A 24,481-nucleotide genomic window follows, 5' to 3' on the forward strand; every position below is an offset into this window, starting at 1 on the left:
CTCTCGCATCTCTAAAGAGAAAACTAAAGCTTTTCACGATAAACACATTGTTAGGAAGTCATTCTCTCCTAATCAAAAAGTGTGGCTCTTTAACTCTAAGCTTCGCCTCTTTCCGGGGAAGCTTCGGTCACGATGGGATGGCCCTGTTATTGTTCTTAATGTTTTCCCTCACGGAGCTGTTGAAATCCGAAACACAAAAACGGGACAAGTTTTTAAGGTGAATGGCCAAAGACTTAAACCTTATGTCGATGGCATTAATGATGGAGAGGTGATTGAGGAGTGTTCTTTATTAGAACCACATTAGCCATGTCAGTGCATTGAGTCTAGTTAAAGACTTTAAACTTAGCACTTGTGGGAGGCAACCCACCTTTGTAAATATGTTTTTATTGCTTTTATGTTTTTGTTGTTTTTGTCTTCGCAGGATTGTCATGTTTGGGAACTCATTAACTAGTCCAAGGCTACGCTTATGCATGCTCCACAAACTCTGTTGATGACAGCCCCACCATTGTTCCTCAGGTTGTATCTCTCCACCTTATATGCTGTTATTATTAGACTTCTTGTTTCTCAAATATGTTGGACAATTTTTATATGATTGGTCATATTGCCATTTGAGATCATTTGATGCTAAGTTGGGGAGGATGTTTGTAGTTGTGGGTCATTGAGGACAATGACATTTGAAGTTGGGTCCACTGGGTTGCCGTGGGATGCTCGGGTTTCAGACATTATTCGGGATGGTTTGTGGGACTTTCCTTCGGGCAGTGCAGACCTTCAGCATATCTGGGACTCTATTACAGTGCAGCCTTCAACGAGTCATCCTGACCATCTTGTGTAGAAAGGCCATCCATCTAGACGTTTCTCTATTGATTCAGCCTGGAATGTGTTGCGAGACAAACGAGTTATGAACTCGATTCATCATCTCTTGTGGTTTCCCAGGCATATTCCACGTCACTCTTTCATTCTCTGGCTCGCTTCTCTTGGTCAGCTTCACACCATGGATCGGCTCAGCTCTCATGGTGTCATTACGTCCTCCCGATGTGCTTTATGCATATCAGCTACAGAGACCCATGAGCATTTGTTTTTCAGTTGTGACTTTTCCAGTTATGTTTGGCAGGAGGTCACTACCAGGACGCTTTCTACATGGCCTACNGTTTTAATTTCACTATTTCATTATTTGCATTTAGTCTATTTAGTTTCATCAATCATTTTGCCAATTTCATTTCCGCTACTTAAAATAAATTAAGTTGTTAGTCTTGCTCCATGAGGATTAGATCCTACTTACAGCTACTACGGTATTTAGGTTTAATTTTTAGACTGTGACGATCGGTCTAACACTAACTCCATACAGGATCAGGCCTAATATGCTGATTTTCAACTACAAGTTGGTCACGCCGACTCGTACACAAGGCTTAATACTTTGAATTTCAACTACAAGTCGTCACGCTGACTCGGCCACAAGGTTTAATACATTAATTTTCAACTACAAGTCGATCACGCCAATTCGGCCACAAGGCCTAATGCTTTGAATTTCAACTACAAGTCAGTCACATTGACTCAGCCACAATGCCTAATTCCTTGAATTTCAACTACACGTCGGTCACGCCAACTCGGCCACAAGGCCTGATGCTTTGAATTTCAACCACAAGTCAGTCACATCGACTCGATCACAAGGCCCAATGCCTTGGGAGTTCAACTACAAGTTGGTCATGTCGACTCGACCATATGACCTAACACCAAGGTTTTCTATTACAAGTCGATAACTCCTCCCAACCCAGGTTGCTCGAGCGAGTCTCCATATTTCTCCCAACCCCGGTTGGTTGTGCAAACTTCTTCCAACTCCGATTGATCGAGCATTCACCTCCCAACTCAGGTTGGTTGAACAAACTCCTCCCAACTCAGGTTGGTCGAACAAACTATTTCTAACTCAGGTTGGTCTAGCGAACTTTCTCTAGATGACGGTCCATCCGACCTAACGAGTTGCTACCGCTGATCCGCTCAATTTGCACTCATTCGATTAAATCTACTCTCTAAGCTAAATTCCCTTTAACTTAGAGAGTGAGGGGCTGACTGTATGGGCAAAAAATCGTCTTGGGCCTAACGAAGTCCAATAACAAAATAAACATGTCATGGCCTAAGGCCTTAGCCCAATTCCGATTTGGCCTACGCTTAAAGTCACCTTATGAACTACCTACTCTATAAGTTGGGTTATCCTACAAGTTAAGCTAAACTGGGTTCCGGCACATTAGCCTACAATAGTCCATAAATAGGAAATCAAAATCTCATTATATTTCCTCTTCTACTAAGATTCTGAATCTTACTCAAACTAGTAAACTTAATCTGATAAAGGTAAAAAATCATATTTCTTTCCTAATAGTGATTATCTCCCAAAATAGGACTCAGTGTCCTACTAGGATTCTAACCCATTGGGTTCACTATATAAACAAAGGTCTACCGGCTCATGAGGGAGGGAATCTCCACTACTCAAAATCACCAACTTGCTCCTAAGTTCTTGCTCTAGAGAATTTTACACCCTTCGTCGTAGTCCTAGCCTCTGACAAGACTCTGGTAATACTTCTTTCACTTATCTCTTGTTAAAAAACCTCTTTCAACCCTATAGCAAACACCATCTAGTGTTTCCTGTAAGCTTCATGCTTGTCTCTTTATATGTGCAAGTCCAACGGATTGTCAATGGTCTCAACCTCATAAGATCATACCCTATTTCTGTAACAATATATTTTTTGCATCTACATAATGTTTGCGGGATGAATTGTTGTGGGCTTCAACATGGTTGTACCTTGCCACCAAGAATGCTAAGTATATTCACTACATTAGAGAAGACGCCATCAGCGCTGGTGTAGCCGAGTTTAGCTGGGATCTTAAATGTGCTGGAGCCCAAATTCTGCTCTCCGAGGTTTGTTATCTTAAACACTTTGTCTGGGATTGTAATTATAACTCTATTAATTTCTTTCCCTTAAAATGCAGTTCTTCTTTCAAGGAGACAAGACCTTGGCAACCTACAAGAACCAAGCTGACAGTTTTATTGGTTCAAATCTTCCTGATAGCCCTTATCACCAAACTTTCATCAGTCCGGGTACATAGTACATTCAAGATCTTCTATGTGCCAGCTGATTAATTCACCTGATTGGCATCTATTAATTTAAAAGTTTCTTTAGAGTAAAGGTGGCATGCTTAACGTGAGGGATGGGGCCAACAGTCAATATGTTACAGGCGCAGCTTTACTGTTTAGCATATACAGTGATACACTTGCCAGCAGGGGCGGACCCAGCCCTCACATTTTAAAAAAAAAAAATTATTTATATAGACCCGTAAAAAAATTTATATATATATATATAGATCTATCTTCAAATTTAAAAAAAAAAATATATATATTATACATATATCCAGGCTCATAAAAAATTTGTTATTAATATATATATTCCACACCTACATTATATTAAAAGTTTAAAATTCTCTTCACTTTTTTCTACGTCTATTCGTTTTTTATGATTTTATCCCTAAAATTCTTTATTCTTTCATTCTCTCTTTCACTTTTTCAATGTTATTCGTTCTTAAAACTTTTAAAAATTGAAATTGTTGAAACTTTCACACATCAAGGTGTCACAATTAGCTTCGTTTTCCATTTTCTCAATTTTAGATATGTGTATTACTCATTTCATTTTAATTTATCTTAGAGTTGAATCATGTTTAGTTTTTAGAGGTTTTTTTATTTTAATTTGATGGAAAAAGATATAGATCTTGTGAGTTTATTTTGTATTTTATGTTTAAGAACGTTCATGTTTTCCCAAATTAAACCTTAATTATTTTTACTAAACGTTATTCTTCGCCCTTCACCCACCACTTTCCAACATTTCAAATGACACCGTTTAGCTACTCAAAATTATTAAAGAAGTTTGAGTTATTATCTATGTTTATACTAAAAAAAAATTCCCTTTTTTTATTAATTCATATTAAAAGTCAAGACAACGTCGACTTAATTTAAGTTTTGGTTGACTTTAGCTTATGCTAGACCTGATCAAAATCATGAAAATTTATATTATAATCTTTGAAAAAAAAATTAAAAGGAAAAAAAGGAGGAGAAATAAAAAATTTTTATAGAACATTTTTGGTGGATTGTGATTATTGTAAAATCTTTTAATTATATTGGATTTAAGTAAATCGTTAGATTCTCATGGTATTTTGCTCTCTTTAATTAAAGAGATTTTTCTACGTAAAAATTTTCTTGTGTTTCCTTGTGAATTGAATGTTATTTTCAACATAATTTGCTCAAGGTTTTGCTTTTCATAAATTTATTCAAGTAGTAAAGTATTGTGTTGTTACATTATTTTCTTTCAGATTATTGATATTATATTATTTCTTTTGCTTAAGGTTTGTTGATTTTTTAAAATTTTTCACTAATTATTTGACAAACAATGGTGGACCCACGGAGACCCCTCGGGCAAAAATCTTGGATCCGCCACTGCTTGCCAGGCAACCAAAAGGTAAATTGCGGCAGCAAACAATTTGACTTTAACCAGATCATGGCTTTTGCTAAGCAGCAGGTATATATATACTCTAAAATTGAAGCACAAAACCGCTCTTACAATAGCTATATAAACAAATAGTAATTTGATAAATTATTTGAAATTGCTGATGGATTACATCCTAGGGAAAAACCAAGAAAGAAGATCACACATGGTTGGATTTGGCAAGAACCCACCAACACAAGCGCATCATAGGGGAACTTCAGTCCCAAAAACAGTTGTAGACTCGGCCGTGATGTGTTCAATGAGCTTTTCAACTTGGTTCAATAAAGACGGGCCGAACTTTAACTAGCTAACAGGAACCATTCTGGGAGGACCAAACCAACATGATAAGTTCAATGACAAACGTTGGGATTCATCAAACACTGAGCCATGCACTTATGTAAACTCACAGGCAGTCGGTGTCTTGGCTAAACTTGGCAGCTCCACCCAAGTCTTTTAAGTCTTAATTAATTTGATTAGTTGTCTTTTAGATTGATTATTCTAATACCAACCAATTAAGGACGCCATATGCAGACTTTCTACTCAATCTTAAGAAGCTCTCCAAGTGTATTTTTTATGTAGGAGCTTTGGATTGTAATTTTCTTTTAAAGTGCATCCAATTAATATTTCAGTAATTCATTCCTCAGCGGAAAGTTAGTTAGAGATGATTAATAAAACTTTATTTTGTTTCAATTTCTTGGACTGTTATATGGATATGCAAAAATATTATTTGTAGTATCCAAATTTGGCAGGGTACTTTTGGTAAAACCAGGGTGTTAGGGCCAAAAATCGCCCTTGGCCCAAATAGGAAAACGGGCTTGATTGTGTGGAAGAGGCCAGGCCCAATCCTGGCGCAAGCCCATTTGATTCGAGATACAGCCGACCCAAACCATCTGGGCATAAGCCTCCCAATCCCAGCTCACTTCTTGGACCTATGAGCGAGTTCAGAGCCCACGGCCCCCACAGATCATTTTCTTATTCCAAATCAACCTCCTATTCGATGTCACTTTCCTGTTCAGACCACTTTCCTACTCGAAGTTACTTTCCTGTTCGGGATCACCTTCCTATTTGAACGCTGGTAAGACAGCTCACCACCGCCCTAACTCCTCTAGGGTTCATATCAGAGTCACACTAGGACTCATACTCCCACCAGGATTGGTAGACCAGACCAGACAGTCACTATATAAGCAGGGGCCAGCCCTCTTAGAAGACACATGACATTACACCTTCTCACCCGAAGCTCCTACTTGAGAGCTACACATCACTACCATAGTCACAGTCCCTGACTAGACATCTGGTAATCTCTCTACTCCCTAGACCTCACTAAATTAGCCTCTTTCAGCCTTACTGACTTGAGCGTCGGAGTGCCTATGGCAAACACCACCCTGGTGTTTTTCGTTCGCTTCATGCGCTTGTTTCTCTACGTGTGCAGGTGCAGCGGATCGCTAGTGGCCTCAACCTCACGGGATCAGACCCCCTTTTCATACAAGTAAATTTTTACGTCTACAGTTTGGCGCCCACCATGGGGCCTCTAGCAATCATTCGGCTCGACGAACCTTGCTACGTAGAGGAACGTTCCATGGCTGACAATTTGGACAACGCTAACTCCAGCCTCGAAGCCAGACTGGAGGCTCTGACCGCTCTCATGCAATAGAATTCAGACAAGGTGACCGCACTGGAAGCTGAGAACAATGCAATCCGGACCAAAAACGCCTCCATCAGGGCCGAGAATCAGTCTCTAAAAGAGAAGGTGAGTCAGTTTTACGATCTGGAGCTTTTTCCTAGCCAGGTACCTCCCAATCGTTTCCGCACCCCAATCCCATCCATGCAACCTCTCCAAAGCCTAGAACACAGACCCTCGACCTTTGGTAAAAGGCCGCGTCCATTAAGTTCATCGGCGGTCGACGATTCGGTCCTGACTCATAGAGAAAAAGATATGCCAACAAAACCCTATTCAGCGGATCCATCTTAGTCTCGGGATCAAGGCGCCCCAGTGATAGAAAGCTCGCACCAGCAAGACCAGTCCCTTCTTACCATCCAACCTCACCTCCAGTCAACCATCCCCACACAAACGCCATTCAGCTCGGCTCACCCTCACGGGTTGAACGGCCAACCCAACCTGACCACAACAATCGAGCCCACCCATCCTGACAGACCGAATGACTATCAAACAACTCCCCTGACCATCCATGTAGGGTGAAACACCAGATCAGTTACCATGGGAGTCATCCGACCGGAGGGAGTGGATGGAGAACCAGGCTACCAGGGTATACACGAAGGAATGATCCACCAAATTACACCGCGTGGCATAAGCCAACGGAATATGCTGAGGACGAATGGGATGGCTGATCCAGCCACACGGGATGACCTAGTGGTCTCCCCTTCCCCTATGGAACACGTACTAGCAAAAAGGTTGGCTGATGTAGAAGCAGTGATGAGACGCATCCCGGGAATGCCGGTCTTGACCAAGAAGAGCAGGCCTTACTGTTATGCAGATTCACCCTTTGTGGAGGAGATCGCCCTCGCCGACATGCCCCAGAAGTTTACTATCCCTAGCATGAAACCCTATGACAGCACGACCAAACCAGATGATCACATAGCCTCGTACAAGTAGCGGATGTTCACCGTCTCAATACCCCGACCGCTAAGGGAAGCCTGCATGTGCAAGAGTTTTGGTTTAAGCTTGTCTGGTCCAGCACTCCTATGGTACACGAATCTTCTGAACGGATCTATCGACTCATTCGCCCAACTCACCGACACCTTTGTAAAGCAGTTCGCCAATAGCAAGAAGCTCGAGAAGCTATCGGCCAACCTATACAAAGTATACCAGAGAAGGGGAGAGCCATTGAGAGAGTATGTCAGCAGGTTCAACAAAAGAGAAGATCTTCATCCCTTCGTGCAACCCCAAGACAACTGTGGACGCCTTCAGGAAGGGCCTCCTCCCGGACAGAGAACTTTACAAAGAACTTACAAAGTTAGGTTGCACCACGATGGAAGATGCTCTGGCCCGAGCACTGATTCAGATAAGATGGGAGGAAGATGAGATAAACCGAGCAACTCACGCCAGATACGACCCGAGACGAAATGACAGGAAGCCAGAGTACAGATCGGTGGAACATTGCTACCAACCCCCAACGCGTAATACGAGTAGAGTCAAAAAGCCGTATGATCGCCAACCAATGAGAATGGACAACAGATAGTTCGGATCGAACTGGTATAAAATGCCAGAGTATAACCTTAACTTGAACCGACCCAAGTCGTCGCAATAATTAAAGGAATGGGATCCACCGTTAAGTGGCTAGGCAAGCTCAACCTTGAGGCAAGGAGAGATACCACCAAGTTGTGCGAGTTTCACGGCGACCATGGACACAATACCACAGACTGCATCGCCTTACGGCTAGAGGTCGCTGCACTTCTGAAGAGGGGACATCTCCGAGATCTACTGACAGATATGGGGAAGAACACCATTAGCCAACAGAGCTCTAAAGAAACATCACCACCTCCGCGGGAACCCACACTGAAAAGACTCTGTTCGCTCATCTCCGGGGGATCAGAGATCAACGGGGTCAGTTACTCGTCAGCCAAGCGACATGCCAAAGCCAACCGCCACCATGAAGTCTAGTCCATCCATCCAATTTCAAAATCTCATACCCATCAGGTAATTCAGTTTGAAGATGACGAGCCGGTCACCTTGGCCGCTCCTCATCACGATGCTCTAGTCGTCTCCCTGCAGATCGCTAACATCCTAGTGAAGAGGGTATTCATAGATGGAGACTCCTCGGCAAACATCCTATTCCTTGAAGTAGTGAAGGCTATGGGTTTAGAAGAAGCAAACATCAACAGACGGCTGACACTGCTGGTTGATTTCAATTCAGAGCAGAAGTACACCATCAGAGAGATCATCCTCCCCATTTATGCTAGCGGAGTGAACAAACAGACCGTCTTCCTGGTGATCGACTGCCCTTCACCATACAACGTCATCTTGGGCCGACCCTGGATCCATGACATGCGAGCAGTCCCTTAACTTTCTATCAGACGATCAGGTTTCCTACCAAATAGGGAGTACGAGAGATCAAGGACGACCCTAAAGCTTCCAAAGACTGCTACAAGAATGCCTTCAAGGGTAAAGGTAATACTTCATGGCAATTACAGTCTCATCTAACCCCTCTAATCGAGCCGGACCAACCATCTATGGAGAAGTTAGATGAAGTGCAGATACATCCGGACAACCCTGAGAGAAAGACCCACATAGGTTCCCGCCTCAAGCTTGATACAAGAGAGAAGCTGATAGAATTTCTCAAGCAGAACCAAGACTGTTTTGCCTGGTCCCACACCGACATGACCGAAGTCAGTCCAGAGACAATGGTCTACCAACTCAAGGTTGATCCGAATCACCCACCAGTGAAGCAGAGGAGAAGGAAATTTGTACCAGAGTGTTACCGAATCATCAATGAAGAGATAGAAATGCTCCTGAGCAATGGAATGATCAGAGAAGTCCACTACCCCGAATGGCTGGCAAACATCGTGGTGGTAAAGAAGAATGGAAAGTGGAGAGTATGCATCAACTTCACAGACTTGAACAAAGCCTGCCCCAAAGACTCCTTCCCGCTCCCGCATATCGACATGATGGTTGATGCGACCGCAGGCCATGAGCTCCTTAGTTTCATGGACGCCTTCTCAGGGTATAACCAGATCTTAATGCACCCAGACGACCAAGAAAAGACAACCTTTATCACAGAAAGGGGAACCTATAATTACAAGGTGATGCCATTCGGTCTCAAGAATGCCGGGGCCACCTACCAGCGACTAGTCAACAAGATATTTGTCAAGCACCTCGGGGACACTATGGAAGTTTACATAGACGACATGCTCATCAAGTCCTTGATAGCCGAACAACACCTTGACCACCTCAGCCAGGCATTCGCCGTCCTCAGAAAGTATAATATGAAGCTGAACCCAGCCAAATGCTCATTCGGTGTCTCATCAGGTAAGTTCTTAGGATACATGGTAACTTAGCGAGGGATAGAAGTCAACCCCGACCAAATCAGAGTAATCCTCAGCATACCATCTCCAGTTTGCATCAAAGACGTCCAGTGCCTAGCCGGACGGGTAGCTGCCTTAAGTCGCTTCATCTCCAGATCCGTCGACAAGTGCCATCTCTTCTTTCATGCCCTCAAGAAATCCAAGAAGTTCAAGTGGACCACCTCTTGTGAGGAAGCCTTGTAACAGCTGAAAATATACCTGACCTCCCCTCCCCTCCCCTCTGCTCCTTTCCAAGCCTGTGGACGAGGAGAAGTTTTACTCTTATCTGGCGGTCTCAGAGACAGCAATCTCAGCAATGTTAGTTCGGGAAGAAGAGACGAAGTAGCTACTGGTCTATTATATCAGCAAGTCACTCTTCGACGCCGAAACACGATACAGTCAGCTGGACAAACTGGCTCTCGCCCTCATCCATGCATCCAGAAAGCTCAGGCCGTACTTTCAGTGCCACTCTATAGTTATACTCACCTCCTTCCCACTCAAGAAAATACTGCACAAACCAGAGCTATCAAGCCGACTCATGCAATGGACAGTAGAGCTCAGTGAGTTCGACATATCATACCAACCTCGCACCGCCGTCAAGTCCCAAGCGCTAGTAGACTTCATTACTGACTTCACCCTGAGTACCACCACCCATACAGAAAAAGAGCTGTTATGCATGAACGGCGGATCACCCTCCAAATGGACTCTTTTAATGGATGGCTCGAGTAACGTGAATGGAAGCGGACTCGGTTTAGTATTGATTGCGCCAGAGGAAAATATCATCCAGCAAGCAATACGGTGCTGGTTCAAGTGCACGAACAACAAAGCCAAATATGAGGCCCTTATCGCTGGACTTTCCTTAGCCAAAGAAATTAGAGCAAAGAGACTGGAAGTAAAGTCCGATTCCCAACTCGTGGTCAATCAACTGCAAGGCACGTGTCAAGCACGCGACTTGAAGATGACGTCCTACTTGAACATGGTCAAAGAGTTGCAGGCCCAATTCGAGGAGTTCTCTAACGTCCGAGTCTGTAGAGCAGAGAACTCTCACACTGATGCCCTTGCCAACCTTGGCTCAGCGCTCAAATGTTTTTCCCAGTCATCCATCCCTCTATTATTCATGCAGTGGCCGGCCAACTGGAAGGAGCAATCATCAAACAAGTCACCCGGGGAAGCCATGGGTGTTGAACTAGCCGACTGCTGGATGACTCCGATAGTGAGATACTTGGAACACAATGAACTCCCAACTGACAAGAACGAAGCACGCTGACTGAAGGCAAGAGCTGCTAGATTCACCATACATAAGTGCCAACTCCTAAGAAAATCATTCTCAGGTCCTTATCTCAAGTGTACGAGCCTAGAAGAGGCCCAACGTGTACTCGCTGAATTACATGAAGGCGAATGTGGAAACCATGCTGGGGGACGCAGCCTCGCACACTAGGTGATCACTGTTAGGTATCACTGGCCGACCATATGCACCGATTCGGCCGCTTATGTAAAGAAGTACGACAGTTGTCAGAGGTTTGCTCATGTCTCACACCTCCCACCGGAGCGACTCCATTCCATCCTCACACCTTGGCCCTTTATGAAGTGGGGAATGGACGTAGTGGGAAAACTATCGACTGCACCTGGGCAACGAGTCTTCATGTTAGCTGTGACAAACTACTTTACCAAGTGGATCAAAGTTGAAGCCTTCACTCAAGTCAAAGACTAAGAGGTAAAAGCTTTCATCTAGAAGAATGTCATTTGCAGGTTCGGGATACCGAAGGAAATCGTCACTGACAATGGATCCTAGTTCATCAGTTCAGGTTTCAGGGATTTCTGTGACATGTAGGGAATAAAACTGAGCTTCTCAACCCCCCGCAACCCCCAGTCTAACGGCCAAGCCAAGTCATCCAACAAGCCTATCATTCAAACTTTAAAGAAGTGATTACAGAAAGCGAAGGGCGCATGGGCAGCTAAGCTACCAAGAGTCCTATAGTCATATCAAACCACAGCCTGCTCGTCAACAGGCGAGACCCCCTTCTCCCTCACATACGATTCTGAAGCAGTTATCCTAGCTGAAGTATCAGTCTCGTCCACCAGGCTCCAATGGTCAGACGAGGAAACAAACAATCAAAACCTTTGCCAGAACTTGGACACCCTTGACGAGCTACGCAAATGGGCGAGCATCCACAACGCAATCTATCAGCAACAGGCCGCCCGACACTACAACCGCAACGTGAGGATCTGAACTTTCAAGATAGGCGACTGGGCCCTCCGCAAGGTCTTCCAAAACACCAAGGAGATCAACTCTGGCAAACTCGGCCCCACCTGGGAAGGTCCATACAAGATTACCAAAGAAGCAGGGAAGGGCGCTTACAAACTCCAATCCCCCGAGAGCAAAGACATCAGTAACAGTTGGAATGTCGTTCACCTCAAACGCTATTACTTCTAGGTGAACTTGTTTCTTTTTGGTTTCTCTGTTTTCCCTTGTTTTCATTTAAAAATGATGAGTGAGCCTATCCACCTCCTCATAGATAGTTGGCCTAATGGCCAAGTATTAATGAAGTATTATTCAAAAAATTATGACATCTTCATATCGACTTTGTTCGATCAATGGTTCATCACACCTTCGAATCGACCCTGCTCGGTTCACGAAAACACCTTCGAATCGACCCTGCTCGATTCATGACAAACACCTTCGAATCTACCTTGTTCGGTTCACGAAACCACTTTAGAATCAACCCCACATGATTCACGATAATACCTTCGAATCAACCCTACTCGGTCACGATAACACCTTCGAATCGACCCTGCTTGGTTTACAAAAACACCTTCGAATTGACCCTGCTCGATTCATGAAATCACGCGCTCGGATCGACTGTGATCCGCGAAGTTACACTTTCAGATCGGTCCTGCCCGATCTAAAAACCCACACCATCGGGTTGACCCCGCTCAATCCACGAAGCCACATACTCGGTCGGCCAGACCGAGTTTCATATTCATATACCCTCGATCAGGAAATATAACCAATAGAGCCCAACAAAAGGCCTACGTGCCTTAGTCACTAGGCCGCACTAAAACCACAAAAACTACATAGAACATCAACAAGTTGAGAAGCAATCAAAAACTCATTCATCCATGAAGAAATGATCAAAAGTTAGAACAACCAAGTGTAATACATACAGCCTTAAACGGCTCAGTTCAGAGTACAAAAAACAAAAAAGAGGGGGCACAGACGCCAAGGAAAAGGGAATCGCAGGCCCCAAAATACATAAACAAAAAAAGCTAAGCTAAGTATCTTCAGTACGAGTCATCTCCTCCATCTCCGATTCGGCTGCCCTGCCTGTACCACCCGTCCTCGCAGCCTGGTCGCTCGCATCCCAGGCACCCAATCGGCCCTAGCAGACCAGCAACATCAGGCATCTGTTCCTTAACCTGCCCCCCCCCCCCCCCCCCCTTCCCCCCCTCCCCCCGGATAACCGTCTCCTTCTTCCAGCAACTCTCGCATTAGATGGATGTCTTCATCTGCATCCTAGTGAGAGGTCTTCCCTTTCTTGAATTCAAGCATGAGTTCTCCCCGGGCCTTGATAATAGCATCATCTGCAATGGAAAGACACTGCTCCTTGAGAGACTCGACCTCTGCGGTCCTCTTGGCCAACTCACCCCTCACTCTCTCCAACTCACGCTCATAATCCCGTAGCCGCTGCTCATAATCCCTCAGACGTTGCTGACTCTCTTGCTCAGCCTTCTGGGCTGTTGCCTCTCTCTGGCGCAAGCTAGTGTTTGCCTTGGACACATCTTGTATCCTCTTCTCCTGCGCCACCACAAACTTCCTCAGATGAAGACTGCTCGTGAAGGCCTGCACAACAATACACCGTCATCAATACCAAAGTTAGAAACAAAATGAAACAAAACTCCTGTCATACTTGAAAGGCGCGGGATACCCCTTAGTCAGCAGCGGCAACTGTGCCCATCTAGTTCAAATACGCCTCATCCGTCAGGAATAAGAATGAGTCGGCCAGCTTGCTCATGGAAGTCGCATCAGAATAGGTCGACGCGGTAGTCAGAATCTTGAAAGTAATCGTCTCGGCCTCCTCATCCATGACTGCCGTCTAGAATGCTCCAGCTCCGACAGCGGGCTGCTGACTCGACGGCATTGCCAACATATCCTCTACTCTCCTATCTTCTCTGGCCGAGGATTCCCTCCTCCTCTTATCTCGACGCCAAGCGATGGACTGGCTCGCATTGGGGACGGACAACTTCTTCATCAGTGTCTCTGAAAGTGCAAACTCTCCAACGGTTAGTGGGTTCAGCCTTGACTCACCAAAAATGATATGATTACAGTACCGAGTCTACTTCAACGAAGGAAAGGGAATACCTCGCTGAATCGCCTCTACTCTGACCCAAAGATGGCTGGTCCTGAGGTTGGACTCTGCCAATACTACCTGTCAATCCCTCTGCGTCTTTGGAATGGCTAGCACCCGCTGGGTCACCGCATCCAAGCCGTCTCCGCTCTGCCCAGCCCAATTGTACTCAAGCTCTGCAAGCAAAAAATACAATCAAGATTTAGTAATCAAAGTGCAAAAAACAACAAAGTTCTCACCAGTAGCTCGCCAACTGCTCGGGATGTCGCCCTGTCCTCTCTCCCCAAAAACAGCCTGACCCTTCACAAAGAAGTATCGGTCCTTCCAATTCTTGTCGCTGGACCGCAGGTCGGTCACTAGTTGAGACCAGTCATGCCTCAGGTTAATTAGATATCTGCCCTTCTCTTTTTCATTCTCCTTCAGAAAGTATGAGTACAACAACTCGTGCAGCCTGAACATCACCTGGTGCTAGATACAGAGGTCCTTCAGGGCCATAAGCAACCTCCAACTGTTCGGCATGAGCTGAGACGGGGTAATCGTAAAGTGGTTCAACACCTCCCAGACGAGGCAAGGAACAGGTAACCTCAACCCATCATAAAACCACTTCTCGTAAACACTAACCCAGCCTTGGGCCTCCCAGTCGACCCGCTCGTACAATCGTGGTGCCCGATCTTAACCAAAATCAGAATGTGATACAAAGTCTGGATGCGCCAAACATCGCTATCCTTAAGCACGGGAGGATAATCCTTGGTCAAGATCCCACTGCCCTGTTGGCTCGGCTCTTCCTTAGAGCCACTACTAGATGAAGACGAACTACGAGCCGCTCCGGAGTCTTCCCCACTTCCCCCATGCCTGCCCGAACCACTCGGGCCGACAGCACTCATCCCTGGGGCAGCTACACTAACTCCAATCGGTACTCCGATCGGAACGCCCCCCTCGGGCATCATCACTATGGTAGAGGCACGTTCGTACTCGTTAACAGTATCTGCCACAACCCCGCTCGAACTAGCCGACTCAAAGTCAGACATATTGACCTACTCGTCCGACCCGACTAACCAACTCGATCCCAGTTTCAAAACTCTCTAAAACCTAAGTATCAAGCGACCACTTGCCCTGACCTACTGACCGAGTAAGTCTATAACACCCACTAATTACTCGTCCTTCAGAACCGGTCGACCTGTCACCATCAAAATTGTCAACTCCTAAACTCTGCTCGACCTTCGCTACCGACCAATTGTGTCCCAGATTCAACAAAGCTTTTTCTCGCTCGCCCCAAGCAATCAACCTATCTTCAAGCTCACCTCTGAATCAACCCGTCCTTGGTCAACAACTCGCCAATCCAAACATTCACCGTACCACCTACTCGGCCTAGGTTACCGATCCCTTGTCCAAGTTGACCCTTCCCACAATCAACTCGCCACTCGGTCGGATGGACCGAATGACCTACCCGTCCTACTAAACCCTCAGGTTATCCCACTATTCGGTCATTCAGACCGACCAAGCCCTGTTCGACTGAATCAATCATATGATATCCTTCCTACTCGGTCGGATGGGATGGACGACCGACCTAGACCACTTAGATTACAACTGTCAGCCCGTCGCTCGATTCGATCGAATAGACCGACTGAGCCAAAGAGTTACGTAACCCGGCGTCTCCCTTGTGCCATCCAAAAACCCAAAAAATACTAAAACTATTGGCAACTCGTCGGAAATCCACCGGAAAACCCAAATCTATGCCTATTCTAAGAACCCTTATTCTAAAACACTTCAAAACCCAACCAAAACCTACTCAAAACTTAAAAAAACTTCATCCTATCTTCCAAAAATTCAGCAAACAACCCAAACAAAGCAGAAAATATGCCCAAAGAGAAGAATGTTTACCTTGAAAGACTGCAGAAAGAGAAACCTCTGTCGCTCAAGAAACTGGAACGAAAAGGAAGGAATGAAGGAAAAGGAAAGAAATTTTTTTTAGGAAAATAGAAGGAAAACGCAAATGGAAGACGAACAGTCCGTTCCTCAAATTTTATAAGAAAAAAAGGGACACGTGGCAGCTTGCAATTGGTCAATGGTTAGGGCGTCTTTTCGTTTTCCCGCTCTCAAAAAGACAGGTCGATCGCTACCGTACACATGGCAGCGATCCAGGGCACCTAGGAAACCATAGCATAGTACGAAAGCTACAGCTCAGCCGTCCTGTGCTTCTGACCGACTCAGCTCGTGACTTCTGAACTGGACCCGACATGCTCCCAGGCTTTACAAGCCCAGGAGGTCCTCCCAACTGGTCGATCAGCTTGGAACGGCCCAGCTCGCGCTCACTCTCCAGACAATCAAACCAGGATGCCTTGCTCTTTCGGTCATCTATAGCGAACGAATGGACAACCAGAGGTCGAACCTCTCGCATCTCACCCACTCGACCACCCGAGCTCCCCGACTGACCGAGCTTTTAGCCCGATACTGTCTCTACATTTCAGCATACTGAGCGGACACCCCCACCATGGGATACTAACTCACTCCTCCAATCGGTAAGACACAACGAACGAGCACATGAGTCCCAGAAATTGTTCTCAGTCCCTTCGACCCTTCACACCGATCGAGCACACCCTCTTGGGATGATGGCATACTTCAGATTGGTAATGGATACCAAACGACGTAGGACTACGAACCAGCTACGTTAAACTCTTCAGCTACACCGACGATCGATCATCAGGAAGGGAGACCGAGCGTGCCTCATTCGCTTCCTACTTTCTGACTTAAAAAATTCTTAACTCAGAGAGTGAGAGGCAAACTGTTAAGGCCAAAAATCGCCCTTGGCCTAAATAGGAAAACAGGCTTGATTGTGTGGAAGAGGCCAGGCCCAATCCCGGTGCAGGCCCATTTGATTCGAGATACAGCCGGCCCCAACCATCTGGGCACAAGCCTCCCAATCCCAACTCACTTCCTAGACCTATGAACGAGTTCAGAGCCCACGGCTCTCACAGATCACTTTCCTATTCCAAATCAACCTCCTATTCAAGGTCACTTTCCTGTTCAGATCACTTTCCTACTCGAAGTTACTTTCTTATTCGGGATCACCTTCCTATTCGAACGCTGGTAAGACAGCTCACCACCTCCCTAACTCCTCTAGGGTTCATATCAGAGTCACACTAGGACTCCAACTCCTACTCCTACCAGGATTGGGAGACCAGACAGTCACTATATAAGCAGGGGCCAGCCCTCTCAGAAGACACATGACATTACCCCTTCTCACCCGAAGCTCCTACTTGAGAGCTACACATCACTACCGTAGTCACAGTCCCCGACTAGACTTCCAAGAACCTCTCTACTCCATAGCCCTCACTAAACTAGCCTCTTTCAGTCTTGCTGACTTAAGCGTCGGAGTGCCTATGGCAAACACCATCCCGGTGTTTTTCGTTCGCTTCACGCGCTTGTTTCTCTACGTGTACAGGTGCAGCAGATCGCTAGTGGCCTCAACCTTACGGGATCAGACCCCCCTTCCGTATAGGTAGATTTTTACATCTACACAGGGCAATGAATATTTCAAAATTTATCCTTTGACAATCAGGGCCGAGCTAGGATTCAAATCTTGGAGGCCGAAATATATTTTTATATTCAAAGGATAGGTTAGGGCTACAAACGAAGTGAACACTAACAAACACTTCCATTTGAAAATCATTCGATAAGCACAAAGGGTTGTTCAAAATCGTGTTCGAACTCGAACGAACATAGAATGGTCGTTCGAGTTTGTTCGATTAACAAAACTAGTTGTTCATGATCGTTCGACTAATCGTTTGATTAATTGTTCGAATAAAAAATATACACCAAATTTGGGCTAGGTCGGGTTAGTTTGTTAGTTATTGGGTTTTTATTATATATATATCATAATATTTAATTAATGATTGCATTTGGAAAAATATGAAGCTATTATGTTATTAGATTTGCTATGTTATATATCATTTGATTAGACAATCTATTATGTTATTAAATTTGTCACGCTATATGTCTTAATAATTTATTGTTTATTAATTAAAATGCTATACACTTATGTATTTAGTTATTGATGACATTCGAAAAAAAAAATCCAAACATATTTTATATATATATATAAACATCATAATATTTTATTATTGATTACCATTAAAAAAACTCATCCAATCTAAACCAATTATTATATAAAAATGAAAAAAAATATAAATATGATATTAATACAACTCGAATTAAGGACCTTAAAAAGTCAAAAGAATTGCATTTTTAACACTAAGCCATTGAAAATCCTTGATAAACTTAGCACTATATATATATATATATATATATAATAATTAAATATATATATATCATATATATATATATATATATATATATATATATATATATGTTTTCGAACATAAACGAACGAATAAGCGAACAGGGTGTTCGCGAACGGGTGGATCACTTGAACGCAGTAGTATGTAACATAACAAACGAACACCCCATGTTCGAAACTCGAATCGAACACATTATCGAACGAACATGAATTGTTCAACAATTTGTTATCGAGTCGAATCGAGTTGTTACCGAACGAACATCGAGCTAATACGAACGAACATCGAGCTGTTCGCGAACAACTGGTTCATTTGCAGCCTAAGATGGTAGAGGGTTTGGCCAAATAATATAAACTCCCATATGGTACTAGTAAATACCCTCAACCTCCCTGTGGTACTAATAATGACTCCAACCTTGCGTCAACATTTCTTTGTTACCTTTAACCGTAGAAAGGGTAAATGATTAATGCCCTCACCTGCTATGCCCATCAATTTAACCCACCCCTTTACTTTCACTTCACCTCTAGAAGCCCCAAATGCCCATGTTAGGCTTAAAAAATTATTAAATTATGTAAAATATTACAAATTTTAATAAGAAAATATAAATAACTAATAATAAATGAATATGAAAAATATGAATAAATAAATATGTCAGAAAAACGGAAAAAAAATATAGAAAAATGAGAAAAAAAATACGAAGGAATGAAAAGAATAAGAAATATATGAAAAGGAATCAAAAGTAAAATGATTAAGAATTGAAAAACTTACTGTTAAAAAGTTAAAACATTAATACAAATCTTAAAAAAAAATAGAACTTGGCAAAATTTTATATGAAAAGGAATCAAAAGTAAAAGATCTAAGAATTGAAAAACTTACTTTGCAAAAAGTTAAAACATTAATACAAATCTTTAAAAAAAAAATAAATAAAATAGAACTTGGCAAATATTTTCAGATTTGTTCTTTTTTTTTTTTTTTTTTTTGACATGTTGCTTAATTTTTCAAAATCTATATTTGTGTTTTTAGGTTAAGGATTTGTGTTATTTAAGTTTTTTTAAATTTTTATTAGCTATCTTACCATTTTTATTTAAAAATGAGTTGTTAGTAAATTTTGGGGTAAATTAGTCAAGTTCAAAATATAATTTGGGTGTTTCGTTATTGTGTTTGGTCAAATTCAGTTAACTCCCATATTTGTTGGGGTTTATCTGGTAGTTTCGCTAGTTTTTGGGATAAAAGTTAGTTTTGCAAATTTTAGATGGATTAAATGTATCAACTCTTAATAATTATAAAAATTTAGGTGCATTTTATTCTTTTATCCTTGATTCTGTTAAAACTAACGGAAAAAGTTTCAGGGAGTTCACAGTAGGGGGTTTAGGGTCATTATCAGTACGACCGAGGGTTTATGATTTGGCCAAACCTTGGGGGGTTTAAAATTACCTATCCTTTATATTCAACTATAAAAGTTTTTACGTTGTATATCATAAGTTTTATAATTACTCGTTGAGCGTTTTCTCTCCTATATTACAAATTTTAAGGTAAAATTTATTACAATATTTATAATCTAATATGATTTTTTTTTTTTTTTTGAAATATAAATTTTATCTACATTGATTCAAGAGGCGTATTATTGAAAATTTTAAATTATCTTTAGTCCTCAAAATTTAATCTACCTTACATAATTAATTACCTTATAAATTACACTAATTAAAGATATAATTGTGACTTTTAATATGTTTGAATTATTGATTAGGAGGGAAATTTAAAAAACCAAAAAAAAAGGGGGATTTTATCAATTTGCGGATAATTTTTTTTAAAAGGCACCAAAAAAGGACACAAGTTCTAGAACATATTGAAAAGGCACAAACGGCCTTAAAAGCCTTTTCAACATTTACTTTAACATTAGAAATTGAAATTTTTTTGTAAAGCGTTGATAGTACTCCTACTTTGTTGATTTGTCATACCTAGGGTGGGAAGTAGGAATAGCAATGGGGTGGAGCAAGGCCGGATTTCCCATTCCTTACCCTCGTCCCCATTGATTAACCCTAAACTCATCCCCTCCTCGTCCTTGCTACAAGGATGACGAGGAACCCCCGTCCCTACCCCACCCTGCCCTAGACTAAGGGGAAAAATCCCCGAATTACTGGGAGAAAATCCCTGCCTTATTCCCACATTGTAGCCTTTGTAGGTACAAAATCCCCGTCTCATTATACTCACACATTGTAATATTTTAATCTAATATAATTATATTATAAATATGTAAAAGGTTAATTTAGTAATTTTATATTGGGGGTTTAAGCGAGGCAGGTACAGGGCAGGGAGATATCTATCCCTATCCTCGTCCTCGCTTATTTCAGGGAATCCCTCTACCCCGTACGAAATGGGTTAGTGTGAATCCCCAGATTTTCGAGTATAATTAACATCCCTATGCGAAAGTTAATTCTGCCAAACATATATTATCTTAGAAATAAAATAAGGATATTTCATGAGAGATATTTTCTAAAATACTCTCCCAAGTTTGTTGATAGTTTCTTGATCTGGTTTTCATTTTTTTATGAATTTTTTTTGTTAATATGTGGTGGAGGATTTTTGTCTTTTGATTTGTAATTCATTTTTTTTTTCCTAATTGTAAACACTGGTAAGTGGTAGTCGTGGGCTTGTGATGGTTGGGGACTTGCCATTAGAGGGAAGAAATAGGATGGGTGGTATGGGTTGGCTGGTATGTGGAGAATGAAGGCATTAAGGTTAAGGTCATTGGACTCAATTATGTTAAAACTAACAAAAAGATACAAATGATGGGGGTTCTAAGTTGTTACTTATACTTGAGGGGATTTATGGATTCGCTAAATCTCGAGGGTGCAAAGTAATTATCCCTTTTTAATTACAAATGAGAAATGAAAACTACGGTTCACTATTTAATTATTGATAAATAATGGAAAAACAAGATTCAATTATATAAGAATGATTTAGTTAGTTTTGGTCGATTTTATAACAATATTATTTTATTTTATCATTAGATACATGAGATTAACACTTGATTAATAGTAAAGAAATTGTATACTTATATAACAATATATTTTTTTATAAAAATAAAATATTATAAGACTCAATCTTTTAGATTAATTTAAAATTACTTTCGTAGTGTTTCAAAAAATAAATCAATACCGAAGGATAATAAAACATCTAGTAGGGCTTATATTGTCCTTTTGGAAACTATAAAAGGGCAAAAGGATATTTTAGTAACTTAATCGGTAAGTAAGGAAACATCCATATTTAAGATCGGCTATTTTTAAGTAACCAAAATGAAACAGCAAAGTTTTCTAATTCAAGGAACTAAAAACAAATATTCACTAAAATTGCAGCCAATACCAGCTATTAATTGTTGCAAACACAAAAACTAAAAACAGAAAACAAAACGCTATTTATCGTGGCTTTATAGTTCGAAACATTCGAGTCCTCAATCATTCAAAGCTCTTCATTGTTTAACGTCTTCAATAATCTTTTCTCTTTTCATTTTTTTTTTTTTTTTTTTTTTTTTTCTATTTTTTGTTTACATATTTAGCGTTTATGGGCACTCACTAAGCGCTTTATGCATAATCCTGGCATGGTTGGTTTTTCAAGGACTTTTGATTGCTGTAAGCTCATGATAATTTCAACTACAAGGATGCCCTCACAAATCCCTCTTTCTGAGGCACAAAGATCAGGAAAGCTTCCTCCAATAACAGACTACCTTGGAGAGGAGATTTGGTCTTAACGAGGAAAAGATGTTCATGGGGGCATGCTTCATTTAAAAATAAGATATCAATTTAATGAATAATGTACTATATATATTAATTATGTGTTTTGTGGATGCAGGGATCTTGTTGGGGGATATTATGATGCTGGAGACAAGTGTAAGTATGGATCCCCATGGCTTTCACATCACCACTCTGGCATGGTCTTCTCACTATGAATCCGAGTTTAATCATCGGAGAATATCAAAATGTTTTGGCTATCCGTGGGGCGATTATTTCCTTAAAGCCAGCTCTAGAAAAAGCGGTTATGTGCAGGTTGGAGACCCTGAAGGATCATGAAGTTGGGTGCGACAGAAATATGAATACACCAAGAAATGTTTTATGATTGATTCAATATCCTGGAACTGAGATTGCAGCTGAAACTTCTGCGCGATGGCTGCTTCTTCCATTGTCTTTAGGATGTTGACCGTCACTATTCGTCTCTCCTCAACAAAGCCAAGCTGGGTTATATCATCATATGTTTTGTCTATCTTAATTAGTTTCTCCTCCAGTTTAAATTTGCATTATGCTAAATTTTTCTTCTTCTTCAGTTGTTTGAATTTGCAAATTCCCTAAAAAACTTACGATGGAGATGCCCCTTCTATTGTCTTATTCTGGCTATAATGTACTACTCACCGTGTAGTCAATAAAATGCCTCTAATCTAAATATGTTTATTTAAATAATGGAAAACAAAATCAAAATTATCTTAAGATGTTTTGGGCGATTATATTTAATGTTTTCAGGATGAGTTGTTATGGGCTTCAACATGGTTGTACTTCGCCACCAAGAGGTCTAAGTATATTCAGTACATTAGAGAAAACGCCATCAGCGCTAGTGTAGCCGAGTTTAGCTGGGATCTTAAATATGCTGGAGCCCAAATCATGCTCTCTGAGGTTTGTTATCTTAAACATTGTAACTTCATTAATGAAAATTTCTGAAACTCCATTATTTTCTTTCAATGAAAATGCAGTTCTTCTTTCAAGGAGACAACACCTTGGAAAACTACAAGAACCAAGCTGACAGTTTTATTTGTTCAAATCTTCCTGAAAGCCCTTATCACCAAGTTTACATCAGTCCAGGTACATAGTACACTCAAGATTTATATTTTCTGTGCCAGCTGATCCGATCACTTAATTGGCATTAATTAACTAAAAATGTTCTTTTGATTAAAGGTGGCATACTTCACTTGAGGGATGGAGCCAACACTCAATATGTTACGGGTGCAGCTTTACTGTTTAGCGTATACAGTGATGCTCTGGAGAGACATAACAAAAAGGTGAATTGCGGCGACAAACAATTCGACTCTAACCAGATCATGGCTTTTGCTAAGCAGCAGGTATATAAATATATATATTGATGACATCAAGCACAAAAATATCTTAAAACTATTATATAAACAAATAGTAATTGGAAAAATATATCAAAATTGCAGATCGATTACATACTAGGGAAAAACCCAGAAGGAAGATCATACATGGTTGGATTTGGCAAGAACCCACCAACACAAGCGCATCACAGGGGAGCTTCAGTCCCAAAAACGATAGAAAACTCAAACGTGAGTTGTTCAATGAGCTTTGTTTATTGGTACGGTAAAGATGAGCCAAACCCTAATGAACTAACAGGAGCCATTGTTGGAGGACCAGACCGATCTGATCGGTTTATTGACAAACGTTGGGATTCATCAAACACTGAGCCATGCACTTATGTTAATTCAGCGGCAGTCGGCGTCTTGGCTAAACTTGCAGCTTCATCGTAGTCTTTTAACTCTTAATTAATTTGATTAGTCGTCTTTTTGATTGATTAGTCTGATATCGGTTTCCAATTAAAGCATGCCATGAACGTAACGATTGTCTATTTAGAACCGTTTGTTATTTTTATTTAAATTTGATGTTAATTTGTATTATACAGTATAACCTCTATAAATCAATACTCAATAAATTAATAAACTCTATTAGATAATAATTTCTTACTGTTCCGATTTAAGTTAGTAGGTTAAATTAATAATTTTGATAAATTAATAAAATAATATTTTTCTGGAAACCATACATAACTCTGTGGTCCCATTCATATTATAAATAAATAATTTGTTAATTCTTATTTTTTTCTTGAAATTTAAATCTTGTTGGCTTGAAATTTAAATCTTGTTGGATCTTATCTCTAATTTTTCTCATTGCATCTAGAAGTTTTAGGGTTGAATTCTCGAATTGCAATAAAAAAAATATAAAGTGCTGTTGATGCTTTGAATCTTGTTGGATCTCATATCTAATTTAAATCTATGTTCATTGAATTGTAAATACACTCTATAAATTAATAAATTATTAATTGATCGATTAACTAATACTTCTTTTAATTAATATAATTTATATGGTCCCAAGGTTACTAATTTATAGAGGTTATACTACATATGTCAATAAGTAGCTCTCTATATATATTTTGTATGGGGGAGCTTTAGATTTTAATATTCTCAGGGGCTGTTTAGTTGAGAGTGTTAGAGTAGGTGCTTTAGAGCCAATCCTATTTTGTTAATTGA

General features: G+C 41.3%; 1 pseudogene; it reads left to right on the forward strand.

The window, feature by feature from the left end:
• The first annotated feature begins 20,972 nt into the window (after nucleotides 1–20,972).
• On the forward strand, nucleotides 20,973–23,707 carry LOC116115674 (annotated as a pseudogene).
• The last annotated feature ends 774 nt before the right edge of the window (nucleotides 23,708–24,481 follow it).

The sequence above is a fragment of the Pistacia vera genome, unplaced genomic scaffold, assembly GCF_008641045.1.
Source record: "Pistacia vera cultivar Batoury unplaced genomic scaffold, PisVer_v2 Contig75, whole genome shotgun sequence".
NCBI lineage: Eukaryota > Viridiplantae > Streptophyta > Magnoliopsida > Sapindales > Anacardiaceae > Pistacia > Pistacia vera.